Raw genomic sequence first — 15467 nt, forward strand, 5'->3', positions numbered from 1 at the left:
ATAAACATTGGTATGATAAGAATTACCCAAAAAATTACAGGGAAATATTTATTTTACGTGTACGTTTCTATTATAATTGTGGATTTACAAAGTAGTGAGAGAGAACAATTATCTGCCGAGAAAACAGTTTCACTCTGCATTCAAGCAGAACATGTGTGTATAAAGCAGTGTTCACATGTTATGCACATGCCTATGCAGGTGCACATTACTATTTTGATAAAGTACCCTTAAAAGGGTTAAAAATGATACAGTCAAAATGCTTGTGTGGACAGAGATCGTAGTAGTATGGATGTTGCCTTAGACTAAAAAAGAATGATAACAACTGTGTTTGTCTGAAACTAGCACAAATATTTGAGTCATACTTGGTGTCACGTTGCTTTGTTCATAAGATAAGGCCCAATAACTTTTGCTCTGGTTAGTGATGTCAGTGGGACAAATAGAGGTCACAATACTTGAGACTGCAGTCTGTCATTTGTCTGTTGTGGGACATTATTTAAAAGTTAGTGTAATAGCATGTTCACCTTCTTGAATGTTTTAGACAAACTCAAAGTCTCATAACTCTGGTTTGAGCCGCTGGTCAAGCTCTCTTGGACAAACAGCCTTGTTTTTGGCTCAATTCAGATACAAGGATGATATGATCAGGAAAAGGTTCGCCAAACTGTGTCAAGAAAAAAAACTGAAATCTTTCAGCCCTGTGGCAGCCAATTACAAAATCTAATTTTTCACATGAAGGTGATAAGAACCTAGACAGGAAATTAATACATCTTACCGTTTGCACCAACCCCTCCTCTACACCCTGATGGGAGTGGTTAGGGAACACCTCCCCACCCCTTTATCTCCACCTCCTCCTCCCTGCCTCCCTTCTGTTCCCTTCTGTGAAAGTGTATTAAAACCAGCCTTGATCCTCACAGGGGGAAAAAAAGACATGCGTGAGTATAAAAAAAGAAACAGCAGTCAATTTTTATGACCATACAAGGCAACCTTGCCCTCCTGCCTCGGACATTCAGGCTCTTAAACTCTGTTCCTGGTGCTTGCCAAAGGGGTGGAATTCTTATCTAGTAACAAGACAGGAGATGTTTATTTATTATTTTTTACTATATGCATAGAGTTGTGGGAGCATGAGCATTGGAAGGTTAATGGGAATAAGTAAGGGTGAAGGGGAAATGAGGAGAACTAGATGTATGGGAATGAGAAGTCTGGAATGAGGTGTTTCCTCTTTAGTGCCTAATGACTGTGCGCCTCACTCAGGATTCAGGCTTTGGTTCTGGGAGTTTGGACATAAAGTGAGATTAAGACTGGATGTGATCACATAAAGGCTACATCCATACTACGGCATTTTCAAAACAAAATGATCTCAATCAACACAAGAGTTTTGATTGGTATCAGTTGTAATCAACACTAACACACCTGAAAATGCAGTTCACGTGACTACTACCATACGGTGCTGGTGTAAACAGGAAGCCATACATATTCCGCTGGACACGGGAATTGTTGCAGATTTCGCAAATTAAAGCTTGTCTCCTACGCATGTCAGTAGTTGTATAATTGTAAAATGCATAATTTAACTGCACAACAGCTGTTAGAAAAGACAACAGGGTCAGCAATGCCATGTTGTCTTGTTGTTTTCTTCCAGACGGGGTGTAGCACTGACAGTTACCAGTATTGGTTCTCTCAACTCATATGCTGTATGCTCCTCCTGGACTGGGGGAGGGTGTTGTAGAGCTCAAAAAGTCCTCAGGGCGGTACCCATTCCGACTTTCCACCCGGCAGTACCTCCATGAATTGCTCCAGCACCACCTGGTCCGCGATCTGACCCGGCTCCAGCCACCTGCATGCGGTGCCTATACGAAGGGATTGAGTGGCGCTGTCTGAGCTTCCACCGGGTAACAAGGGAGTCAGGCGCACAACCCACTCCGCCGCCACTGGCCAGCCACGTGCCACCACTGTTCACCAGTGCCTGCAGTGCATAGTGGCGATCTCTGCCATCCTCTGTGCCAGCGTCGTCACTGGCTGAAGCTGCTGCTGCTCAGACATGCTCGTGCTGAGCCCCACGTTGGGCGCCGATGTAACACTGACAGTTACCAGTATGGGTTCTCTCAGCTTCGGAGCACACAGACACAGAGCTACAATCCCAGATCTTCACATCGTAAAGACGTCACACCACCGCCCGGCTTTTCTGTGATCTCCGTGGACCTACAGTGTTTGTGACTGCATTAAAATGAGAGCTTGGTTAGACAGCTCAATGCAGCTTTGCTAATCCACTCTGCTACAGCTGAGTGCACCGAACCAAGCCCACCTCCACAAGGGGGTCAGGTGATAGAAGCCTGACCAATCAGCAAAGGCCAAGTCGTAACTAAAAAGATCGAATCAGGAAGCGCTTGTGAGTAACTACGTCATAGTTTCCAAACATCTCTGTTCCTGCACATCCACACTAAAACACATTTATGGAGTTTTCAAACTAAAACGGGCCCTGCAGTATTTCCAAACTTCTCAGTTTTAGGGGCTCTGAAACTCTGTAGTGTTGTGTACGCTGTTGAAACAGGGTTAACAGTGACTTCATTTTTAAATTGTGATAATTATTTAGATAATAATAACATATTAATTGGCCATGAAAATAACATTTTTTTAATCTAGGGGGAAGGCCTCTTTCTGTAACGCCTGAGTGAATATGAAACAGTCGTGATCTGTGAGGAGTCACGTTGCTGTTGCTTGTTTTTAATGATGTCAAGAAGGTCAGGGTTTTACACATGCAGCTCAGTAGGTTAATCCATGTTAGTTTAGAGAGAGACACTGGTATATCAGCTTAAACTCCCACACATTTTTACTGTACACACACACACACACACACACGCTTATAACGCCTCTACAGTATCAGAGTGCTGTTCCATGTAGTAAGAGCCTTCTTTCATTCTCTCTCTTTGTCTTTCTCTCTCTCTCGCTCCCTCCCTCCCTCTCTCTCTCATTAAAGTCATATGTCGAAACAAACATACTGAACATGATAATGTTTAAAATGGAATATTTGACACAGAGCTCAGTTGATGGATTACTGTTTTCATAAACTACATATGAGCCTAATCATTGAAATATAATGTGAAATGTTTAATGAGCAAGTACCTGATAAGAGATAACTCTCAACATACCATACACACATTTGCACTGTAGTGGAGTGAGAAAACGAAGGGCCCCTTCAACCCTTAGCTTTCCCCTTCTTGGCTACGCAGTGGAAGAGGTTGGAACGCTGGCATTTTTTCAGATGTCTGCAGTACTCAAACATTTTATTTAAGTAAAAGTACAAATAAATAGGCAAGAAATATTCAATTAAAAGTACCAAATTAACTTTTCTACTTGAGTAAAAGTAAGTACTTGCTTATAGATATACTCAAAGTACTAAAAGTAAAAATAGTTGCAGAGTGTAGCCTATTCTCTAATGCAATGGTCAACGACATCATTATGGCTGCGTGTCGGCCTCGCCTGTATCTATTTCAGCTGCTGCAGGCGTGGTTAGTTCTCATTGAAGGAGGCAAGGTCCAATGTTACCTCTCTCTAATCTCTTATTGGATCAGTGGATCAATTTCCCGCTTGTGATTAATTACTTTTAAAAATGTGACCATGTAACGCAATGCTTTGTAGAAATGTAGTAGAGTAGAAAGTACAGATATTGGCTGATGTGTACAGAGGAGTAAAAGTGAAAAGTACCTGAGAATATATCTACTTAAGTAAAGTATAAATACAACAAAAATGTACTTAATTACAGTGAGTAAGTAATTGTAATTGTACACGTCATTCGTTGGTGCCAACAGTAAGTAATTTATTTTGAGTTAAACACAAATTTGAATGTTAAAGGTTAATTATTAAGTGAATAAAGCAACTATATTTTTATGGAATACAAATAGGGTGAAAGTTTCCTCATCTGGTCCGAATTCACGCACTATGACAGTGAATGTACTGTGAAGATCATTAGTAGTGCACTGACTGATGTATTTGATTTGAGACACATTAAGTGTTTCATATGAAGGCCTTCCCCACTTATGGTGCACTCACACGTGTTTTCACTTATTTGGTCTGATCAGACCTATTCTCCCGACAGCGTGGGTGGGAGCAGACTGTGTTTGATTAACATTCACTATCCTGTTGCATCTTTATAGGCAGTAAATTCTCTCCTTTGTCTTTGTTTTAGTTTGAGCTCAAGTAATGGCCACTCTTCATGTGCCCAACTTGGAGATCTAATTAGCCAGAATAACTGAAAACCCTTGCAGACCCTATGCTGAAGCATCAGATAAATATTAGCTTATCAGCAATGCTTGGTATCACCTACATGCAGCAAATCCAGCTGCCTTGAGCATTAGCATTTACTGACTACAGCCAATGGAAAGATAATGATGCAGTGAAAAAAAAACATGGAGAAATACCAATTCCACAGCTCCCTGCAGCCGTTTAACCTTCTTCCACCTACTGGCAGAAAGACAACAGGCTGGTGACCAAACTGAAACATTTAGTATCTAAAAAGCCAGCCGTTTTTCGAATTGACCAACTGATGGAGACCAAAACCGAGTAAATTGTTCACTTTTTCAAGAAGATTGACACATTTACTAATAATTGTCCTTATTGCCCTGTGTTTGATCGATTTAAACAATAGTGCTCCACGTGGTCAAACAATAAACATATAAATAAATTTGTGGTTTTTGAATGGGGCTTTTCTTGGAGCAATGAGTGAGGCACAGCCACACATCCAACTCACATGTTTTGTTGTTACAATAAACCTTGACCCTGAAAACTATTATTCAGTTCAATAGAAAAAAATCACGTCGGATGAAAGACAGAAATCTGATCGGTTGTTTGAGCACTAATGACCATAGAAGGTGCAGCCATGGCTTGAGTTTGTAGTGTTTCTATGATAATTAGCTCAATAGGTAATTAATAGAATTATAGTGGCATCAGTAATCGGATGGATGACTTCAATTATATAATTAAATACATTTATTTTGTTGGGATAAGTTGTTTTTCTCTCCTATGGTCACAATTATAAACACATGGCATTCTTCAAACACTAAGAGAAGGAACTAAACTGTGCTGTACCCAGATGTGCCCACATGTGAATGACTTCATCATGGGTCTGCAGAGCTGGTAGTAAGCAGAAGTAAAGGTTCTCACTCACAAAAAGACAGTGTTGCATCACCTTGAACAGAAATGCATTTTGAAGCTCTCCACACTTTGCTTTTAGAGTCGAGGTTCCACAACAGAGCCCATTAACCTGTAAATTTGAAATTGCAGAGGCCCAAAGATCCTTAAAACTAATTTTATAGAGACACAAAAAGCAAGGGCTCCCTATTTTCATCCACTCTTTGTTTTGAGCAAACTTCTACTTTGAACTGAGTGAAAAATTCAGGGGGAAAAAACAGATGTAAATGGTTGGAATGAGTCATGCACATATAATGATGCATTCAGGAACGGATACTGGCCCTTTGTTCCCAGTCTGCTGCTGTTGTTCTCCAACAGCAAATTAAAAGTTCCATTCAGTATTTACTCTGACAAACTGGCTGCATAGCCCTCATGGGTATATAAAAGATACACAATGCTCTACAATTCAACATTTTAAATCAACATTTTGTCGAGTGCCCTGTAATAATCCACCACCACCATGTCATGAGCTCATGCTGTTACCTTGACTGGAGCTCTGATCACCTCTGTGAGGATTCAGTCTGAGCTTTTTCCAGGTTCCAGAGTGTGGATGACAATGGCAGGAAAGGGAAACGTGCAATGAAAAGTTTGGCTGCAGCCACTGTGTTAATGTGTCAGGACAGTGTATTATTTCATTTGCACATTTGCTCACAGAGACAATTCAGGTGGTGTGACACAGTATTTGGGCCATGTTTAAGAAAAGAATCAGAGATTTCAAGAATAAAGTTGTAATATATATATAGTTATCATTCGGAACCATTTCCACAGCAGCCTAGATGACAGAATTTCTAAGGTCACATGATATGTATTTGACTCAACTGGTGACTGAGGTTATCTCAGTCATATAAATAAAGTTATAAAAAGCCTGATGGAACAATAAGACTATAAAGACAGCCTGCAGCACTGCCAACATGTCTGACTTAAACAAATATCGCCAGCTGTGAGACGAAGTCATTAACTGATGGTCTTATCATGAAGTGCAACGGTAACCAGGAGACCCAGAATCAAAAGGAAGTCGATTTCGGTCAATAAAAGACTCGTAAAACTGGTAAGGATCCGTCGGTTCCTAACCTGGAGCTTAGTTCTTTCATGGATGACATGAATCTAACAGAAGAGACACTAGAGGATAGTCCTCAAAAACAACAACAACAAAAATGGTTTGGTCAGAGGGTGCTCTAGAAGACAAATGAAATTGTTGGCTGAATTTATCCCAGACATGTAGAACTGGACTGTAAGAAGGTTGGACTCCATTCAAATGAGAGCTGCTCCCAAGAAACATAAACACAGTGCACTAATGTCTATTTTCATGACCCCACCCACATGTCCTTATGATCCTTATTGATTTTTACATTGAGGTGATGACTAGTACATGTGTAACAGTGTAATATTTAGTATTTGATGTGCACTTTGACTTTTAGTATGGTACAGGTCCCATTAGCCAACATGGAGGAGAGGGGCTTGGGGGGGGGGGGGGGGGGGGGGGGGGTTGGCTTCACTTTTGCGGAACCATCATGTTGTCCATCTTCATATTCAGTCTATGATTAATATGTTAGCATTTAGCCTGTAATGTGTAGCACGTTATAATGGTTACATGTCAGCATGCTTTGTCTATTATGTTAAAATGCTAATATAGATTATACTGAGGGGAACTCTGTAATGAGGTAATGAATTGAAGCTATTTTTTTTTCATCTGTCGTCTACAGAGCTGGAGCTTGTGCTGGGTTGTTAGCTGCAGCTGATGTGCAGACCACAACGATCGTATTTGATATTTAGTAAAATGCAAATAAACGTGACTTGACTTGACGTTAGCTGCAGGCACAAAAAAAAAGATCCTTCAGATACTGAATGTTCTCTAACCACAGATCTGCCCTTCCAGGAGTAAACACAATCAAGATGTCTGGGCCTGTTTGAGCTGCTATGGCAACATCAGCTTCCTGGTAACTGGTACAGTTTGGATTCCTCAATCAGGGGCGCTGACTAATTGATGAATGCTGACAAATACTAAGCACTTTTTCCAAAGACCGACATATGAGTGAATAGATTGTTGAGAAGTGGGACATCCCAGCATGAAAACTCTGGTAAAGTGAAAACTGGGTACAACTGAGGTAGCTCATTGCTGGAAACCCCTCAGTCAGCAGAGGGACATACTTTGAGTGAACAATATGGTCCGATCTGCTCAACTCACAGAGGTTTTTACACCCTCAAAGTCTCCATACAGACATTTAGTTTAACACCAAAGCCCCCATTTATAAATCACATGTCCATAGGGAAGAGTGACTCCTACTGGATACAACAAATATTCTACCAAAGTAAATCCTAAGACTTTTTCTTAAACAGTTCCATGGCAGCAGATATTTGTTATTAAGTATTTTTGTCAGGTCTGTTGTCCTTTTTCTTTTCCCTTTTTCTTTCTTTTCCCATCCTTCTGTTTGTCCTTTTTTTTCCGTGGTAAATTCAGTTGTGTCTTTCATGATGTTCTTTGACTTAAGTTATTTAAACATTAAATCACAGTTGTCAACCAAAACACCTAAAATCTAAACACCTGTAGAATAAAATCATATACATGTCAACATTAAAATATATTATATAAGTGATTTAAAAAAGACTTGTTCTAACAATAACCAAATAAACTTATGTTACTGCTTTTGACTTACATAACGTCTTCATTCAGACTACATAGAACTGCATCCTCCATGTTTGAGGCAGCGCTGTAGCTGATTGTCTCCTCGCCTGTATCTGCAATATTTACAACATGATAAAACAGGTATGGAGAGAGAGACAGACCATTGTGTCAAAACTGGGATCATGTGTTCTGCCGGCCTCTAGTCAGGAGAATTTCAACATGAGGTAGAAAGTGAAAATCTGGGTGCCATATGGTCCACACAACAACTGGCACCTCAGTCCTTTATTTTCAGAGTTTCTGTCCAAACCACTGGGCACCACGGAAGAGGAGAGAGAGAAAGAGATCAGGGAGGCAGAGAGGAAAGTTACTCATGGAAGACAAGAAAGAAAATTATTTTAGAAAGAGGGAGTGGGGCTGAAAGATGAAAAAACCAATGAAGTGAAACAAGGACAGGGCACTCTGACAAAAAGTATGGAGTACAGGGAGGATGACAACAGGATGTACGGGGGAGGACGATGAAGAAGAGAAAAGGAACGAGAAGAGCAGGTAAAGGATGAAGGAGAGCATCACTAACACGGAGGAGGACTCATTTTAAACCACGGCAATGTCGGGTGGATAAGAGGTAAAGAAGAAAGCAGGAGAGAAGACCGGGTAATGAAGAAGGAGAGAAAAAAACTTTCTGAAACTTTATGAGGATTATGACCAGCAAGAGGCAGTAGAAATTCCAATAAACTGCTTACTGCTCAAATGTTTTTACACCAGGATAAAATAAATCATAAAATAAACCAGAGTCAACAGTCCTCCACAGTCACCTGAGCTGACTCCACTCTGAAATACTCTGAGCAACGAGCACAGGCAGCATTTCACTAATTATCATGTAGCAGCAGCTCATTATTTTGATAGGAATATAAAGATTGCTTTGGTTACAGTTACATTTGCTCCGGGTCTGTAAAGTGAAGCCAACACTTTGTTTACCTGCTGGTTGCCCCAGTGCAACACAGGTGGATGGGATTTGATCTGTGGTGCCTCATAGCATTGGCAATTTACATTTGAAAACCTCTGCAGCAACATGACTCTAGTGTCAGTGCAGTCAGTGCATCTGGTTTGTAAACAATCCAGATAAACAAACTCTGCAATACAAATAGTCAGTCCGTACCTCCACCAGTATTATTGCTGACTGTGATGTCATTTATATCTGATGTATCTTCAAATGCTTCCTAATTCTAAACTCTGTACAACCTACGCTAAAAGGTTATGTAATTCAATAAACCATAATAAAGAAAGTTTTTGAAGTAGATAATATATTATATAACACCAAAACTTAAAGGTACAGTGTGTAGAATTTAGTGACATCTAGTGGAGAAGTTGCATGTTGCAGCTGAATACCCCTCACCTCACCCTCCCCTTCCAAACATGAAAGAGAACCTGTGGCAGCCTTCAGTTGTCATAAAAACTCAAAAGGTGTTTAGTTTGTCTAGTTTGGACTACTGTGAAAAACATGGCGGCCTCCGTAGAGAAGACCCCCCTGATGTAAATATAAAGTATTTAAATATAAAGGGCCCATTCTAGGGTAAAGAAAACAACATTTAGTGCAATTTAGATGAAACACACTAGTGAAAACATCACTTGGATTATTTTACATTCAATTTCTGCCAATAGATCCATTTCACCCAAATCTTACACAGTGAACCTTTAAATCACTGATAATATGTGATTTTTTTTGGATGACCTGACCATTTAACCCTTAAAGAACCTTAGCAGTCGTTTCTTGCAGCACAGTAAGAGTATAGTAGTTAAGATGAAGATGCACTCAGCTTGTTTGTATCACTTATTGATTGCTGCTGTGGTTGGATCCCAGCCTGTAATACCAGGCCTCCTCTATACTGGCATTCCATAAAAATGAATCTCTCCTGCTCAATGCCTCCTCCTCATCCTCTGCAGGAATGTGGGTGGTGAGTTATTGGACTCTGAGAGACCTGGCATTTACACCAGCTGTGTTGGGATCCCTGGTGTTTCTGCTTGTCTTCACTCTCACATTCCACTGTACAGTACAAGTGTGTTTAACCTGGGATGATGGAGCCCGATGAGCCAAAACTGGAGACACCTCTGAAAGTATGAAGCCCTGCCCTTCATCAGGAATCTGTTGACATTTAATCTTAGTGATAATGAAACTTGCAGTTTCTCCCCAAACATTTCTTCTCTTAAGATGGAAAAGAAAAAACAAGTTCCATTACTATTCTGTACTTTAAGGGCGGCATCGCATTCTTACACAAAGCTGAGAATGCCCTATCATGGGGATCAAATAGCCACCCTTTCCATGTTGTGCTTTGCATGCCTGAACAGTCCTTTTCCATAATGGTTCTAACATTACAGGAATGTTATCGGGATGCTGCAACTCTTTGTCTCTGTTTTGAAGCACATTAAGTGAATCATAATGATTGTGGGTTGAGACGATCTTCAGGTGTCTGCACCGGGCCTTGTTCAGGTCTGACTCATGCTCTGTATGGGAGACAGTTCTGGATGGTTCCCATAGCAAAGCTTGGTGAATCTGATGTGTGGTGCTCTTAAGTCGAGGTAGCATATTTATCCAGATGTGGATTTTCCTTCAAATGCCATCAAGAAGAATATTATTCAGATAATCTCACCTTCATGTCTCCCTCTGAAGTTTGTGTCTGATTGTAGAATGGGCTCTTCATTGCCCCTTGTGGCCACCGCAACTGTAGCCCTCTCTAATCACCAAGTAGTACTGATATAGTTCAAGCCCTCCAGCCTCAGGAGACAGTAATTTGCCCATTACTATTTATTGCCCCATGAGGCAAAGAAGAGACAATGCTAAAAACATATTTAGACACCAAGGGCAGAATTATGCTTTAGCAGAAGTGTTTTCAATCACTATTTTTGTCCCTACCTTAAGACTCCATTTAAACCTCACGTATCCAGATTGTATCTAGATATTATTTTAACCTGATTACATTGGTATCAGTGTCCACATTGAGACCTGATAGATATCAGAACGCTCTGTCCAGCTCTCGTCTGATCCTCCTCTCTTTTTTGCATATCCAAACAAACATAAAAGATAGAAGAAGAACAGGAGAACATAGTAGCCATCCATGAAGCACAGAATTAATGGGTTTTCTCACTTTGTAATTGTTTGTTTTTTACTTAGTCCACGTGTCTTCAATAACATGCATAGTTGAGGACTGAGGAGAGTGTGTTTGGCTGCCGGCTGCCTATAGTGGCTCCTACATCGCTGCTTTGGAGTAAAATGTGATCATGTATTTCTGCCCTGTATGTAGATTGACAACACCATTGCATGTGCACTTGTTCAATATGGTCAAAACCACCTCCGGAGGTTGTTAAGCTGTTAGGATCGCAATCCGTCCTTATTGCGTCGTGGGTGCATTCACACCTGTACTTGGATGAAGTCAAGAAATATACGATTACAATCCGATCAGCCAAAACAGGGTTTTTGTTTAAAGCTGTATAAACATGTTCTCCCAACTTGGGGTCAGTGCAACAAGGACTGACACTATCACCAACTAAAGTTAACACTGCTCAGATGTCACCAGACAAAATATGTGATGCAAACATCAAGCAGACACAGCCCATCATAAATATTAATGGGGAGTTAGGTTTGAGTCCAACCCATCTAGCTCCAGCATTCACTTTCCATTTACCTCTGGTTTGGTCTCCACCACTTTATAGTTAACAGGGCAGTGGAACAAGGAATTTACTTAACTTGTTGTACTGGTTGTCAAAAACTGGATTTTCAATTTGAATCTTCCAATCTGGAGAATTAATTTGTGTTCTCGCCTCTGAACCACTGCTGACTCATGCTGTTGTAACCGTAGCATAAAACCGTGAAACAGACTTATGCTCGGCTGTGTTAAGTCTGTCTCATGTGGTGTGTCCACACTGTCCAAGCTGAAGGCTGCGGAAAATGAAATGTCAAATTCCAAATAACTAACAAAATATCTCTTATCTGTCTTCGTGTGACTCTGACGCACTGACGCACTGCCTGCACACTGAATACAGCTTGTGTGGATGCAAGTGATTTTTGAGAGTCCTCCACATACTCAACTCAGAGAGATTTCTCCCTGTAACCAAAGCTGTGACTACAATGTGATTTCTAAAGGAACAAACATGGTAAATTGTCACAATGCCACTGCATTGGCAAACATGTTCTAGGAGGAGACTTATTGCAAGAATGGCTCTGCACACAACAGCCTTAAGAACAAGGATGGGCTGAGCAAGAAAACACTTCCATTGTAGGATGCATTATTGTCAAATTCTATTAACATGATATAGTATTGAGCAGGTTAATATAGTATTAATTCGCACCTGAATTTTTACCAGAAGTCACATGACGTCAAACATATAGACAATTTGGAAAAATAAATCCTACAAGGCTTTGCAGTAGGAGAGAGCCAAGTTAAACAATATATACTGATAAAAGGTATTGATATGTATTTGCCAATTTAGAAACTACTGACAAAATAGGTTTAATTAAAAAAAAATAGATATATTTGGTGATCATTGAGTGAAATGCAACCACAACTCATTGTTCAGGTGATTTTTAAATGGTGGCATCAGACTAAATTAGTTCATCTTTGGCTCATGGCTTTCCAAGTCTTCTTCATATGTGTCTCTTATATACAAAATGACAAATGAACCTCAAAATCAGCAACGGTTTTTGTTGTTGGACTTTTTTTTTTGGCAACAACTCAAGCAAGTTGTTAGTTCCTGTATTAAGTAGTTTTTTATTTATCTGTACTTTTCACTTTAAATCCACAACATATCAGAAAATACCTACTATGTACTATCCACTACATGTTTTCAATGCATTCCTTTACATGTTCACATTGTTTATTTTTTTATAATTAAAAAATAATCAATAACAAGAGAATTGATCCACTGATCCAATCAGAGCAGGCAGCTAACATTAGGCCACGCCTCCTCCAGCAGCCACATCAATGGTGAAGAAACGTCTAAAATGGATTCAGAGGAGGCCGAGATTCAGCCATTTTGGTGTAATAGACTGTCACATTTGCGACACTCTAATTTCAAGTACTTCCACTTTTCATACTTTAAGTATATTTGAAAACAAATACTTACTTAATTTGACTGAAGTAGAAATGTTTTTATTTCTACCTGAGTACAATTTTGTCCATCTATTTACACCCCTGGGTGCATGAGGCCTATCAGGATGACAGACCTCACTGACTACTAGAGTTATCTACTTATCAGAGACTATCAGCGTACAGTGACTCGAAAGACTCAGAGGAGGACAAATGAAAAGCAGAGGATGCTGCTCTTGTCTGTCATCCAGGCCTGTCAGTGCTCTGCTCCATATCAGCATCATCCAACTCCCCGGGGAGAACCAGAGGCATTCATCAGCGCTTTGTGCTGGTGAGGTAAACCACAAGCAAATCAACACTTCAGCATCTCAGCTCCATTTTTCCATGAGCAAACAGTGAGAGCTAGAGAGCAAAACAAGCTCCACTGCCTGAGAGAGAAGCATGGGAAGGTTGGTGTATACATGATAGAGTTGATGCAAATTCAAGTATGAAACAAATCACATGCAAATTCCAACCGGCACACAATTACAGGAAGAAGACCCCACCCCTCTCTACACTGCTTTCAGTGGACTGGACTCCTTTGTTAGGTAAGATAACAGGAGAACACTTTTATTTCTGCAGGAAACAAACGCTTTCATTCTTTGACCAGAGCTACAAATCTTAAACCAAATGCACCCTGACTTCCTGTGGCGGAAGAACGGGAAAATAAAGCAATTTCTGAAGCGTGAAAATGAGAGCAAGGATACAGTAAGATGATGGAAAGGCGTGATACTGGGGCTGGCCAGGCGACTCGGTCACATCAGGTCTGGTAGAGTTGTGGTTGAAAGAGAGGAAATAGCAGCGCAGCATTGGGCCGACTGCCATGTCAGACAATGGGGCTCCTCAGAGATGGAGCTTCCTTGAATTGTGCACAGTTTCCACTTAGTGAATGAAAACACGAGACCCTCAGAGGTTGTTTTTCCATCATGGCCGACCTGGTGGAGATTCCATTAGAGTGTGACAACTGTTATGTCAGAGCTTGAGTCAACATGGGTCCTGTGAGAGTCAAAGTTAGTTTACTCACAATAAAAGGGGGAATATGTGAGTATTTTTGTATAAACTGTAATGGCACTCGGGAGAGCTCATCTTTGCACCGAGGCCCAACAGTCTCCTTATGAAACCTAATTTAAATTCACTAGATCCAGATTTGTATTTGCACCATATTTCACACACTTGTAAATATCAGTCCCCTAAACATGACTAATTGTTTTCATCAAGATCCATGAATTATTATCGAAGAAATCAAGGAAAATGTTAAAAGATGCCTAATCTCACGATGTTAAAGAAAGTGGGAGAAAAAAATCCGGGATCCACACAAATTGAATGGGTTCTTCTTTGGGTCAGGCCCCATCCCTCCACAACATTTTGCATAAACCTGCTAAAAGGCCAACAAACATAGACAGAAACTTAACCTCTGAGGCAGAGGGGGAAAAAAACGATCATCAACAGAATGTGTCAAATCAAAAGTTTTGTATCTACTTAAGTTAGCATGCTAAGCAGTGAGCCATAATCTGCCCCATCTCGCAGTCCAATATTACATTTTATGACGTACCATTGAATCGCTGAAGTGTCCAGTCCGGCCTAAGTCCATAAACCTGTGTCTAAACCTCTACAGCTAACATTGTTATACCCATCCCTCAAGGTCAGCTGTTGATGCTGCTCCTCAAGGTGCTCTCCCTCTCACTTCCTGTACATCTCATGGATTGTCCTCTACTGCCACAACAAGTACAATCCTAGTCTTTGACTGGGTGTGAAATCATTGTCATAAACAATCTAACACATCATCAGACTGTAAAGAAAACCTTGTGTGAGAAGCATTACTCCCTTATCCATGCAGATTTCGTATATGTAAAGCACCTTGTAACAGTGTTTTGAAAACTGCTATTAAAAGAAAGGTTATCATTATTTTGCAAAGGCTAAATTAATTTAAGCCAATGAATGGATGGCCAGTGAGACCATGCAGTCCCAGAACATTCACACAGCTCACTGTCAAAAGTATGCAAAGAGAGGGTCAAGAGGCAGAAATGGGCATGAAGAGCTTTATGCATTTTTAAACTGTCCACTGACCCACCAGGACTTGTCCCTGTTTGCCCGGTGGGCAGTCCAACTTTGGTTCATGCGAGGGGAGGAGGCAGCAAAGATGCATTTCCTCGCTTGCTTCTTATGTGTATGACTGTCACCCCAACTCTCTGGTAATAAGCTGCATGCTAATTGAGTATGAGACAAGTGGCAAATTCTTTGATGAGAAAGTGATTCAACTACAGAACTGGGAGCTGTCTGCTTAGGGAATGGTAATGCAGCCGCACCAACCTCTTCAGGAAGAAAAAAAAGACATGACGAAAATATTGAGCTTCCTCTTTGTGCCGTTAGCTTAGCAACAGAATTTTAGAGATGCAGTTGAACCATTTCTTGTTCCTATACAAAACAGTTATAGAAGTCATAATTTGTGTACTATGGCAAATAGTGCACAGGACATGTGTATGTAGGACGGAATTGTGACAGTTGATATCTTAATTTTCATTATCAAAGGTCCTGCACATGCACAGAGT

This window comes from Hippoglossus hippoglossus, chromosome 6, assembly GCF_009819705.1.
Source record: "Hippoglossus hippoglossus isolate fHipHip1 chromosome 6, fHipHip1.pri, whole genome shotgun sequence".
Classification (NCBI taxonomy): domain Eukaryota; kingdom Metazoa; phylum Chordata; class Actinopteri; order Pleuronectiformes; family Pleuronectidae; genus Hippoglossus; species Hippoglossus hippoglossus.